The sequence below is a fragment of the Rhagoletis zephyria genome, unplaced genomic scaffold (genome assembly GCF_001687245.7).
Source record: "Rhagoletis zephyria isolate East Lansing unplaced genomic scaffold, Rhagoletis_zephyria_1.1 Rzeph_scaffold_05474, whole genome shotgun sequence".
Classification (NCBI taxonomy): domain Eukaryota; kingdom Metazoa; phylum Arthropoda; class Insecta; order Diptera; family Tephritidae; genus Rhagoletis; species Rhagoletis zephyria.
In genome coordinates this window covers 1-13522 of record NW_016162557.1, presented here as the reverse complement: position 1 = coordinate 13522, position 13522 = coordinate 1, and positions in this window count along the sequence as shown.

Here is a 13522-nt window from a genome sequence, read left to right as displayed (position 1 = left end):
GATGGTTGAGGAAAAAAGCGAGAAATTGTGGGAAAAAATTACAAATTAATATTAGTCTATGTATTAATTTTTTGATCGCAGTAAATATATGTATGTTTGAAAATAAAAATTAAATTTATTGCTGTTTGTACAAAAAATCTTCTTAATTTATAAAGGACCCACGTATACTAAGAAGCGCTATGGAATACGAATAGTTCAATCCGTAGGTAATTAATTAAGGCTAGTTACTCCTGGGTAGGAGTGTAATGACATAATCTTATACAATGGAAATTTATACAATTTATATTTCTGGGGGTATAATAGAACCAAAGTTGCAGTACACAACGTCAATCTATGTATCCAAGTATCCCTAAAGAGAATTACAATTCAAGACTAGAAAATGTTTTCTTTTGCATTATTACCGACCCGACTTAGTATGTACATTAGGGCGGGTAAATTTTTTTTTTTTACTATGCGCGTATAGCATAGGAGGATTCTACATAACTATTGTTATAATTTTCCACGTTGGCGAAGAGATTTTTATGATGTGATAAGCATTATATGTATGTCGAATCGTACTTTCTGATACTACCTTTTGTATATTTCCGCGGATTCTAAGCAAATTTGCCGAAGAAACCATGGATCTAAAATCGATTTGGAGTTTGCCTAATTGCGAAAATAGGTTTCGAAGAAAATGGAAAAATTTCCACTATTATGCCCTCTGTTGGAAGTTTTAAGAAAAAGTTCAGTACAGAAATGGATTCTTCATACCAAAAAAAACCCTTATAGCACGTTTTTATACAAAATTTAAATACTTATTTATGATACTACAGCGAAATCCTAAGAAACCTATTTTCGCATTTTGGCATACTCCGAATTGATCTTTCACCCACGGTTTCTTCGGCAAATTTGCTCAGAATTACACGTAGAATCCTTCTGTGCTATACGCGCATAGTCGAAAAAAACTCCCATACAAATTGACCTGCCCTAATGTACATATATTGCACAAACGATCACACATATTTTTGTTTTCATGAAGGACAACATGAGATCGTCAGACGATTATCGTCATACGTGATTCATGCCCTGGAAAGCAGACGATAAAGAAAATATGAGCTGTGTTAGTGATTCTTAAATCAGCAGCGCTATTGGTTGGGATGAAAATGTGATGAATTATAAATCGAAGGGAAGCAGGAGCCACTATAAGTTGGAACAACCATAAACGGCGCTTCAGTTAATGGTAGACGAATAAATATAAAATCTACAAGCAAATAAAAAATATAAAAAAATCAAGCATTTCATTTGCTCTAATTTAGTTTCCATTTAGTAATTATTAACTCGTACATTTTTGTTTAATGCAAATGTAATTAGAATATTTCTTTTTAACTAAGACTATGAGAAAATATGTAGCTTCTGCTCGGCTTCTTTTTCGCTTATTAAAAATGTATACATTTATTTAATAAGTAGTGCGTTTGGTGCTATGTAGTATGTATAGTATATGAATTCCCGTTACCAACTAATATTTACATATATTACGTAATTTCTTTCATATAACTACCAGCCTATTTTTTATTTATAGAAGGCGCTATTGCCACAGCGGAAACCGCACTGACAATTTAGCGCTAAGATATGCGGCAATGAGTTCAGAATTGTAACGTGCATACATACATACATAGCCCTATGGTAATTAAATTTCACTGAGGCGGTAATAAATTTTGCTGTGATAGCAAATGTTGCCAGACGATAGTCGGACGGTGGCGCAGGTGCGGAATCGAGTGAGAGAGAAAGACAAGGATATTAAATAGATGCTGCCACAGTAAGTATAAAGCTGAAGGCTGAGCTTGATAATGAATGTGAATGGGCGGACAAGCGAGGGTATTTTAACAGCAAGTCGCTTGACTCGTTGGTTACTTAATTACTTTGGATTGCTGGATTTGTTTGTTTGGAATATTTGCACATTTTGTTCGTAAAACAAGTTCTAAGCGGAACAGGGTTTGTTTTTCTTTCTTTTCCCGGGGAGGGTGCCTTACCCCTTTAGTCGGCAAAAAAAACTCGACACCAAGTAATACACGGTGCGCTTGTATTAGGTTTAACCCAAAAGGCATTGTAATTAAATTTTTCTTCACATTTCACTTTTGTCATCATAACCCAGTGTTCTGATAAAAATATTTTACAATTATTAGGAACTTTTCAGATATAATGACAATTTTTTGAAATTTTACGGACTTTTGAGGATTTATATTTTTTGGAACATGAAGAAAATTTTGAACGCTAAATGAAAATTTGCGATAATTCAGAATTTTTTGAGACTATAGTGCTTTTAGGGATATTTTGGAAATTTTTAATTTTGGCAAATTGAACAATATCGGTACTTTTAGAATTTTTCGATAATTTCTTGGATTTTTGGTCTTTTTTTCTGGAACTGTCCAATTGGTTTCTTGTGGGATCATCCAGGATTAAGCATTTGTATTGCTTAAATTGTTCCTAAATTATTTGTTATGTGATAGCAAATTTTATTTTTTTAACACAGACAGGTGGTAACTCTACGAAAATATAAACCAGTGTTAGAATAATAAGTGTACCACATATTGCCAAGTTATATCAAGTTATTTTTTTGCATTCTAATTTTAGTTATTTGTTTTATTAAACTAAAAAAAAAAAACGGATAAATCCCAGTTTCCCACTTTATGCAATATCGAAAGCTGTGAGCAGGTGAAGTGAAGTCCAGAGAACATAATCAAATGTTTTGAACATCTTTTCAAAACCATTTATGCAGCCCTCCAGTATATGTGTATATACATTAGGGTGCCCATCGAAAATGCTTTTTTTTTGAAATTTCAGGACCCTACCCCACAATTTTATTATTTTTTATGAGAAATATTATTGCCTATTTTTATAGATTTTCTAAAGGTCATTTAGAGGTCAAGACCTGTCGATTTCGGTCAGAAAATACGATTTTGTAGTTTTTGAATGACTATTTTTCCTGCGATTTCAAAGAGCCAATATTATCTGAGAAGAGGATAAATAGGCCTTTAAAATGATATATATAATAATCTAGGCTAGGCTCTTGAAATTTCCAAAAAAAAAAACACGCATTTTCGATGGGCACCCTAATATACATATGTATGTTCGAAAGAAATCGAACAGCTTCTGTGAGATGATTATTTGATTTGGAGTACACTCAATTTTACTTTATAAGTATGCATATGTATGTATGTATGTACTTATGTATATATACAGTTGCATGTTGGTACTTTCACGTATATTTGCAATTTGTGTGTTTACTGCTTTCTTTGTTTCTTTTTGACTATTTAACTGTCGATTAACCGCGAAGCTTACCAAGCGAAGCGTTAAGAAACTAAATTTACGCAACAAAAGCCATACCTAGTAAATAAACATACGAGTACATATAAATAAACATACTTATGTATATGCTATGCAAGCATATAAACACGGCCACACACATTAGGTCGGGTCGCGCAAAATGCATTCTATTGAATAGTGCGAACATTTGTACGCCGCCAAAATCTTCCCCCAGAAAATTTGCTGGCAACGTTTCGTGTTCCTAATGGTAAATTGTGAAAATCGTTATATGAGTGGTCGAGAAGAGCGGTCTACTTTTTTCCATATATAGTGAAGTAGTTCCTATCCATTTTGGTTAAAATCATCATCAAATAAGTGTTCACATGTTGATTTGGTTTTTCACAAAGTGACAAGGGTTTTTCAAGTAATTTGTTTTGTTCTATCACTATCAAAAAAATTTCAGCAAAATTTCAAAATTTGTTAATCTGAATTTTTAGAATACTTTTGGGCATGCCCAAACTTTTGGTTATAGCCCATACAATTTTAGTATAATAAAGTGCAAGTTTCAAGCGGCACGTCGATTTATAATAAATTTTTATTGCTGACGGATTTTTGCAATTTTTTCCATAAAAACGTGAACTTATTATAGAAAGAGGCGCAATACCGTTCGCGAAAAAAAGAAACTAAAAAAAATTAAAATCAGTTTTTTAAATTGTTAAAAAACCCTGTATGGGCACACCCAAAAATGTTTTAAAAATTCGTATTTATTTTTTGTTATTCTTATTAAACAAAGTTTGAATATTTGATTTATATAGTTTTGGTTAAAGCGTTAACAATGTTTTTATAAAAAAAAAAAATAAAACTTACATGCAAATCATTGTGAATATTAGAAAAATGGAACATGTGAATACTTCGTTGAGTCACTGTATTACTGTATATTACAAAAAGGCAGAAAACATGTTAATAGTCACCTATAATATTTCACAACTGGTCATTATGAACCCGCCATTTTGAATTTCGAAATTATGTGGGGAAATTTAAAACCAGCAACCCCTATAAACATGAGTAAGCAAGGTTTAGTTAAAACTTTACCACTTTTAGACTTAAATAATAAAACCGTTTTTTTTTGTGTTGAGGTGGACCTGGTCTAATGTAAGATGTACATACATATGTTCATATATAGATATGTGCATACACAACTGTGCAAAGCATTTGGTAAGTTCATTATCCAACAATGTAGAAATAAATGCTTAAACATGGCGTGGATTCAAAACTAATTCGCCAAGGATTTATTTATCGATTAAGTTCTGACTTTGGCAATTTAATTTCTAGTTGAATAATTGCAGCTGGGAAGTACTTACTGAGCCATTTTTTTTCTAGAAATCAACAAGAAAACAGCGTTATTCTTTACTTGTGCTCCAGTTTAGAATAGAAAAGGGGAAAATAAATAAAGACTCGAGTAGGGCAAGAAAAGCATTGAAAAGAGGCAATGAACTTAATAAGGCGTTAAATGGGGGGAATCAACGACTTTTACCACTTCAGGACTATTTAATTTGGCTTCGCTGGATTGAACGTCAAAGTGACTTTAAGAGATACCGCGCTGTCAATTAAACTCTTCATGCAATTCTCCTCTTTTATCTAATTACCAATGCTGACGGTCGCCATTGTTGTTTTGCTATTAAGTCTACTACTTCACTGTTGGGCTTGCGTATATTTTCACTACGCACCATTTTTCTAAGCTGTGGCCAAGGTTAATATTTTAATTAAACAACTAGCGCGTGGGTGAGTAAAACGCTGGTGAATGTGCGAAAGTGCTCGTAATGTCATTAACATTTGCTACAGCCACCAGCGTCAATCAACACATCACAGCTTATAAACTAATGATTTTCGCTCTTTCTTCCATCAAGCTTATTAAAGCGTGTCTAAAGAAAAGTGGCTAGTGAACGTATAGAACTGCGGGTAAATAAAACACAAATAGTACTGGTGCGATAAAAAAGTGAAAGAAAAAGGGAAAATTTCGTTATAGAAATTAAGTGCTATTTTGGGAGCTCTTTAATGCGATCCATAGCTTCTTTCCATTGACAAAACGTACTACGCAAATATGTATATATTTAAATTGAAATAATTATATTAACCAGAACCGATTAGCCGATAGTCTTCGCGTGACGCCACAGCCGACGTTTGTAAGGAAAGCAATTAATTGAGTTTTATTTTTGACTCTATAAATTCAATGGCAGATGTCGCTGATCGCATAAATTGTTCGCAATCGTCTACGTGGTAGGCCATCGCTTTAGCTCATAGTAGTTAATGAACTGGTATTTCTACTGGGTGGCTTTGAATCTAAATAATTCCAATTTTCTGTGTTTGATTGAGATTTCTGGCGAGCATCGATATGCTGGGACACAAATGGCGAGACCAAGGCATATGAAACGGATTTGAAATTAGAGCAAAAACCATATTTACGTGTATTTTGTTGTTGGTTATGGTCTCTAAAGTGTAAAAAAAAAATATTAAGCTTTTTAATATCAAAGTGCGCCCTGCGTAATGGAAAAAATCGAAATTAATTAAAATAAAATTGATTTCACTTTCTTTCTTGGTAAATTTTTTTGTGACAAAAACAGTTTATAAAAAAGATATTTGCAATTGATTTACATATATGGTTTCCCACATTATTGCCAACAAACGAAAACGAACCCTTGACAACCGATGGGTCTAGAAGCTTCACTTTTTTATACCCGAGCGCACTTATGCACAAGGGTATTATAACTTTGTTCACATGACGGTTCTTTGTAACAGGCAAAACGAATCGAGATATATATAGACAAATGTATACATAGGTAAATGATCAGAATGAAAAAAAGAAATCAATTAAACGGTGACTGTCTGTCCATCCGTCCGTCCGTTCGTCCGTCTGTGCATACGATAACTCGAAAAATTACGCCTACTCTTCATATAACGGTATAATTCGGAAATGCTTGAATTTTCTATATTTCGAAATTTAAAGACGCTAATTTACTAAAAATTTATACTAACAACAACTCCTTGAAAAGAAGTAACATTATTATGGTATTATGGAAAATGTGCGTGATACCGCCCACAGATAACTATATAAGTTTATCGAAGATGTTTGAAATAGGGGTAAAACCACCCCTGCTTACCATGTAGCGGTAATTTTCGGAAATATGAAAACAACTATATGTAATACTTGCGCCTGGTATCTAGTGTTCCGCTCCGCCTGAACTTGGACTTTTTTACTTGTTATTTGTGATTTTATTAAAAAAGTTTTAATGTAGTTTTTTTCTAAATATTTATGTATTTATATCAAAGAACAAATTTCACAATAAAATTATAAAGAACCGTTTTGACGAATGAAACTCAAAACTCTTCATTTTAAACGTTTTCGATGGTTAAACACGAACAAGTATAGCAAAAATTTTCAAAGCTATTTCCAATATCATAAAAAAAATTTTTCTCAAAAAAAATATTTTTTTTTTCTCAATAAAATATTTTTTGTTTTGTAAATATTTTCCATAGTTATTAACTTAAATATGATTTGGCGAAAATAACTAAAAAAAGAACACAAAATCGATTCACACATTTTACGCACAGAAAACAACTTTGCTAAGCAGTTGTTGGTTTTTTATAAAACCCTTATTTGGTTTTAAGTTTTCTTTATCAAATACCAGGAACCAAAATTTCTCTTTTGTAAGTACAAAAAACGACTTTTTGTGCCACAAAAAACCGATCGTATTACATATAGTGCATTGCCAGAAAGAAAAAAGCTACCTATTGTTTTTGTTCTTATTTTTTTAATGACTACAGTAGGTACCCTTTTGAGCACCCGCATTTTTGTACTCGTCTACAAGTTGTTATATGAAAGGTGATCGAAGTTTTTCTATATCGTTGTTGGCAAATGCCTGGCAATCAACTTTTCTATTTAAAAATTCAAGAACAAAACCATTTTTTAATTAAAATGGCGAATATATACCGCTAAAAGCGTATAAGGACAAAGTGAGCTTTGCAGCTTATGTACTTTAGACATTCTTTGTCTAATATTCTTTAACCCTCGAACTGATTTTTTACGCATATCTACGAACATATAAAACACACCTACATATGTGCAAATATTGCATCTTCATGTATTGTATCTTATTTTCAGACTTTAAAGTACACACCATCTCGTACTAAAGATTACCTAACACTGGCAGGAGAAAATCAGCTCCAATTCAATGTGTCATCAATTCTATTTACTATATTGGATGTGAGTAAGATATCCTTACTGTCAAGAGATGACAAGAGAAACACCAACACCACCGTTAAGCAATTTTATAGTAAATATCAACAATATCCTCAATAGAATGTTGATTTCACAAATAGGATTACAGCCTCTCAACAACATTTATTGCTCCTAAAAATGGAAAATTAAATTTCAAAGCCCTGTAATATTGTCTGCGTTCATAAAAGCCTATAAAATTTAATTAACAAAGGAATATTATGGAGGTGGAGGAATGCCTAAAATTTCCTACATTTATACGAGTGTTTTCGCATACTGCTACTTCTGCTACTGTGTCCGCTCCTTTTAGATTCGCTCCTTGTGCACATCAACTTCAACAAGAAGAAAACCAATTTTACAGTTAAACCGTGAAAGGAGTCTTAAACAACGACAAAATGTTGGCAAATATTTAAATGGAAAAGAAAATCTTTGCAATAGCAAGGTAAAGACGTTGAGGTGAAGCTCGCTAATTCAATTATGACACTGTCATCAAGCAATTTAAGCAGCTGTGACGGTCGCTATATAGTGGGCGCCACATTTTCACACCGCTTACCGAGAGTCATAACGGCGAGCGCACAATTTCGATGAATACCTAAACATTTCTAAAGCGCCTCGATGCGTTCGCGTGTGTGGGGAGGGGACTGAGGTATGTGTCATAAACCGTTGACGCTTCACAAATGTGTCGTGTCGCAGCACTAAAACACAGACAGACAGACAGACAGCTCTTTAGTGCAAACGCATTCAACTCAAATAATTGCCCTGAAGTGCGTGTGTGGCTGTAGGATCTTATGGTGGCCAATGTGGCAGCGGTAGTTTACTTACATAAGTACATATATGTATGTACTTATGTACATATAAAGCAAGCATGAAGCCTATTATGTCATCATTCAGGCGCGAATTTCAATCACTTATGATGCGGCATATTTAGCATCGCTATTCATTCATTCATTCATTTACTACATACGTATAGACGTAGCTCATATATATGCATATACATAGGGTTTTTGTTTTTCTAAAGGGTGTTTTTAAACAAGGTTTTCCACGACCGTTTCAGAGTCTGGATATTTTAATTTTATTTAGCACGGTTAGGACTTGGCATACCAAGATGGCTGGTAGTGCGATTACCAAGACGAAGACCCACTATGCTAAAATCAAAGACCGTCCAAATTCACATTAAGCTGCTAAAGCGAAATGTCATTTTCCATTGCTGAGGTGGTGAGATGTTCATTTTCAAATTAACTTATAATTGAAACCCAAATGCAAATAAGTTATCAGCGCCAACACATAAATCAGATATTTTTATTTGGGTCACCCTGTACGTATACTCCAACGTTCAGTGCGTTCTCCAGTCAGGCAAACATTATTAATACTCCTTCAATTTCATTTGCATTTTCGCTTTTAGCTCACCGACATACGTCATAAGTTTCACCCGGCGCACAGTGGGATGTTTCCATATAAGTTGCGTTCAAAAGTAGTAACTGGACTACGAATTCGCTGAAATTTCGCATGTTTTCTATTTGGCAGTTTGGCAAAAAAAAATTTAGAAAATGTTCGCAGCTCTTGTGGGCGGAAATGGTAAATGTTATCCGGTTTTGATAAAAATCGAACTACATGCTATGCTACATATATCTTGGAGATCATCCAAATCGGTTTTTATTTAAGATTAAATATTATGAAATTTGCGAAAATGTTTGTATTTCCAAAACTGTTAAAAATCACAAAACAGAACCATTAAAAAAGCATTCGTACTACGGTGGCCCTTAAAAATACCAACATTTAAATTTTGTATGGGACACCCTTTATTTTGTTCTACGTTATTTTGGAAAAAATCATAAAAGTTCCACAAACTTTTGGCTTAAAATCTAATAAATTTGATATATTATTGAAAATTATGCATATTAGTTCAACCGTATCTGAATAAAGTAAACGTTTTGTTTTTCAAACACTGGTAGTGACCTATATATGTATGTATATATATTTTTTAATTTTGAAGGTTTCGTGGACGTGACTATTTTGTACGTAGAACAAAATAAAGTAGTGCCGTTCTTCAACCGAATTCTGAAAAAGTGCGTTCTTGACAAGTTTTCTGGGATAGGGCGTTTTCAAAATGGCTGCCGAGATAGGTCGATTTTCCACTCAGCCGTAGAAATATGTAATTATGTTTATAGAAATTTTTTTTTGATTTGGATTAGTTGGATATTTTTCTATAAATCTGCGCAATTGCTTTTTCTGAATTCGCTGGTCCGTTTTTAATATGTTTGGCGACTATAGTCCCATTGTGCGCCGTCCGCTTGGGCCTACGCTATTTCCAAATCGCCCTGCATATAATCCGGCGCCCACGAATGCGCACACACACGCAGAGGAATGAATGAATGCAAATATGTAGTAAGAGCGCTTGGCATTTGGTTACGCCATTTAGAAGCAACAAAAACGGTATTATTGATGTGTGGTGTGCAATGTGGTTGGCACCCGCCTGTCTGACAAGTTTTTATAAGACTCATTAATTTTATTTAAGCAGCATTCAATTATTTTAATCTCTACATACATATGTACATATCGTTATAACAATTCGGTGTACCACCACGCGTAGCAAGTCAAACAATGGCATAGTGCACCATCGCACACGCGCACACGCGCACACATGCAGAACGCATTCATCATCACATATTTGATGGATCTTCAACACCATCGCTTGGCAGCTGTTGCAAAAACAAAAAAAAAGTGACGGTAGTAATGACATTAGCGCTGATGGCAGCCAGGCAGCCATTACCACTCAGACATCGTTGGTGAGCCTGTTGGTGGCAGTAAACTGTGTGCAAAAACTCGCATGATTTTCAATGTCACTCGTGCAACGCGGATTAATAACAAAGGCAAATGTATAACATATTAAAATAAAAAGTAAATGACTTTGTACAAAAACGCCAAAAGTAAATAAAATCAGAAAAGTTGGTCGAGCAGCTGAAGTCGTATCAGTTAGTTAACCAAAGCAAAAAAGTTAACATTCACTACGCAATATGCATTACGATGTTCGATTATTCGCAATTTTTTATTCTAAGCCGATTTTCCGCTTATTCGAGAAAAACTCTACAGAAAAAAATTACTTCATAAAATAGAATTCTCGGCAAGAAGACATTGTTCTTATTAGGGATGTGCCGGGTATCCGGTAGATATCCGGAATCCGGCTTATCCGGCCTTTTTTCTGTTATCCGACTATCCGGCCGGATACTGGTTAAAATCCGGCCGGATTTCCGGATTTCAATTATAGAAGATTCTATTTAAAAATATAGTTCAGGTATTTTTGTTACATTTTCGTAATCAATTTTAATAGTATCTAATTAGTAATTAAGAGTTAAAAATTTATATATTTTTCATTATGAAAATAAGCATTTCCGCATTACCGCTCAAGAACGCATTTCAATTTTCAACATAAATGCTACCCGATGCACTAAACCAGACCTGGGCGGCGTCTGCCCCGCGGGCATGTTCGCGTATACATACACGCTCTGCTTTAGAAGGCAGCGAAAGCTTCATTCAGCCTATTCAGTTTCTATTTAAATAACCTGCACTTCGAAAATACTTTTTCGACTTGAGGACAAATAAAAGGATGATCGAAGTTTCATATTATCATTTTGAAGTTATGTCTGACGGAGTGGAATATGGGACCACCTGCAGCAGAATATGAAAACAAATATGAAATGTAATAAAATAAATAAAGTAAATAAAAATAAAAAATAAATATTTTGTTTTTCCTATTGATATTTTATGTTCAAAAGTAGTTGATTACAAGTTAGTTACATCAAATGCAGAGGTAACCACCCTTGACTACATCTAATGCAGAGGTAAACCATCCTTGACTATTTCGCGGCCAGCGCCATACAAATATAGTTAGCTTTCGTCAAAGAAAATATACAGATAANTTCAGTTTCTATTTAAATAACCTGCACTTCGAAAATACTTTTTCGACTTGAGGACAAATAAAAGGATGATCGAAGTTTCATATTATCATTTTGAAGTTATGTCTGACGGAGTGGAATATGGGACCACCTGCAGCAGAATATGAAAACAAATATGAAATGTAATAAAATAAATAAAAATAAAAAAATTAAAAAAAATATTTTGTTTTTCCTATTGATATTTTATGTCCAAAAGTAGTTAATTACAAGTTAGTTACATCAACCTTGACTACATCTAATGCAGAGGTAACCACCCTTGACTATTTCGCGGCCATCGCCATAGAAATATAGTTAGCTTTCGTCAAAGAAAATATACAGGTAATAAGTGAATTTTAGCTCCTTCCTAATCAACTTAAAGTTACCTTATAGTTAGATTCATTTCCTGCAGGGGACTTGTTCGCACGCACACAGTGACATCAATTGCACGCACACTACAAAAATTCTCTGTCGAAGCTGCCCACCTCTGCACTAAACACTATTTTTGAGTTCACCGAGGAAGGTGGTTCACAGAGATAATTCATTGCTAAAGTAAAAAAATGTTTGGAAATTCTTTGCGACTATAATAATAATAGAATTGGTGCTTACACATTTGTTAGTGATTGACCGGGCTTCTCCTCCGATTTGTGGCGTGTGCATTGATGTTGTCAAACAAGGGGAAGGACCTACAATTTTACGCCGACTCCGAACGCCGATTGTATTTTTATGAGAAGCTGTTTTCATGGCAGAAATACACTCGGAGGTTTGCCATTACCTGTCAAGGGGCGACCGCTATTACAAAAAAACTATTTTTTTTTTTTGTTTTTTATGTTGGGTTGATCCGCTACACCACAGCGGCCGTCTATGATTCCACCCAATTAAAGGATCAGTAGAAAAACTGGAATCAGTATCAGAGCCGTTGGCGATTTCCTCAANAAGGGGCAACCGCTATTACAAAAAAACTATTTTTTTTTTTTGTTTTTTATGTTGGGTTGATCCGCTACACCACAGCGGCCGTCTATGATTCCACCCAATTAAAGGATCAGTAGAAAAACTGGAATCAGTATCAGAGCCGTTGGCGATTTCCTCAAAGCATATCCTGGTCTCGCTCTTCAATAGAAGCTTTCAGTAGAGTTCGGCGTTTTTCATATGATACGGCAGATTTCTCCAAGCTAACTGATTTCTATTTTCNAATTCGGCAGATTTCTCCAAGCTAACTGATTTCCATTTTCGAGTTATTTAGATCACCATCTACCCAGTTTTTAGATTTACTGATGTCAGAAAATAAAACGAGTTTTGAAACGTTTGTCACAAAATATTGCAACAATGAAGCCTTACGGGGCGATTCGGGAAGCGAAACGATATGTAACCATGCATATTAGTTCGATTTTCATCACATTTAAAAAAATAAACACGCTTTTTTTCTCAGCGGCGTTCATTGCTGTTTATCTTTTGTCTTTGACTTTTCTCCTTTATTTACCAAAAATAGTCAATAAATCCGGTTTGCAGACGGAGGAGTTATCTATTTAATGCAGGATTATATCATAACTTGGGTTTCAGAGTGGACATTTTGTAGTCTTAATTAGAAAAAGCAGCGGTTACCCGGCAAAATCTCTATCCGGCACATCCTTAGTTCTTATATTTATGTACATAGAAGCATGATAAAAACATAGCAAGGTATAACCGTTCTCTCAATTTGTCGTCCATGATTTTTTTTTGAAGTTTGCCAACATTTTAAAATCATATAAAAGTGAAAATAAAAAATTGAAATTGTTCGAAATTGTTGTTGCTTGAGATTGAAAATGAAAATGTGTGTGTGAGTTTGTGAGTAAATTTAAAAATTAAATTGTTTGGAAACGTCAAGAATCTTAAAAGTGACTCTCAGCGGTTCTACCTTACTATATTTTTATCATGCATAGAAGTAGAATTTTATTAAATAATAAAATAAGTATGAAATTCACTTTTTTGTACTTTATTTATATGTAGGTTACCTAAGGGAACGTACCCATACTACGTGACCCACTTTTTGCAATTTTTA